The sequence below is a fragment of the Mchenga conophoros genome, linkage group LG18 (assembly GCF_057382185.1).
Source record: "Mchenga conophoros isolate Kocher_MC1m ecotype Shallow Benthic linkage group LG18, M_conophoros_male_GT1.1, whole genome shotgun sequence".
Lineage (NCBI taxonomy): Eukaryota > Metazoa > Chordata > Actinopteri > Cichliformes > Cichlidae > Mchenga > Mchenga conophoros.
In genome coordinates, this window is record NC_140543.1 from 28,283,657 (window position 1) to 28,284,568 (window position 912).

Below are 912 nucleotides of genomic sequence, written 5' to 3' on the forward strand. Positions count from 1 at the left end.
AAAGAAAGGCGATGCAGAGAGTGACAAAAACTTAACTCAAGGGACATGAGACCTTTGGAGTACGTTGTTGTCACCAGGATGTGTGACCTCAGACCTTCAGTACTCTTGGACAGGTGGTCAACATTCGGGGAAGACAAGAAGTAGAAGTACTTTCAAGATGCAGCTCCACTGAGGGCACAGACAGCTTACACTGAGATCAGAGAGCTCAGAATTTCAAAAAGCATCTGAAACAGCTTAGGTTTGGAAAGAAAGCTTTTAGATGTTTTAAAAAAAAAAGATTATTTAAGCATTGTAGTGGGTTTTACGTGACATATATATATTGCTAGCCCTGTGATAAATTGGCAGCTTGCTGAGGGTGTACCCTGCCTTTGTCTCCTTGTGGCAGCTGGGATGGACTAACACCCTTTGCTGCCATCAATTGGATGCAATGTATTCCAATGATTCAATCTGAATGTTTACAAACTCAAAGTATGTAATGAAAGTGTAAGTCATAGGTGTCAAACTCTGGCCCGCGGGCCAAATTTGGCCCGCAGCCTACTTACATTTGGCCCGCGAAGCCACACCAAATTACTATCAGATATTGTTTAGTATTAAGCTTTGCTTGTTCCATATTCAGTTTTTCAGCAAAACGTGTTTGAGTCCATAAGAAAAGATTCATTCTTATATCTGGAGGAATAAATATATTTCAATAAATATTAACGTTAGCCCGCGACTTTGTTCCAGTTTTGAATTTTGGCCCACTGTGTATTTGAGTTTGATACCCCTAGTGTAAGTGATGACCAGTTCACAAATTTAGAAAGCAGATATAAAAAGTAATTGTACAACTTAAACCTGACACATGAGTACAACTTTATGTGATCCGAAAAACAGCAGGTTTGTCACATTTTCATATCTAATTCGGGCATTTTAAGG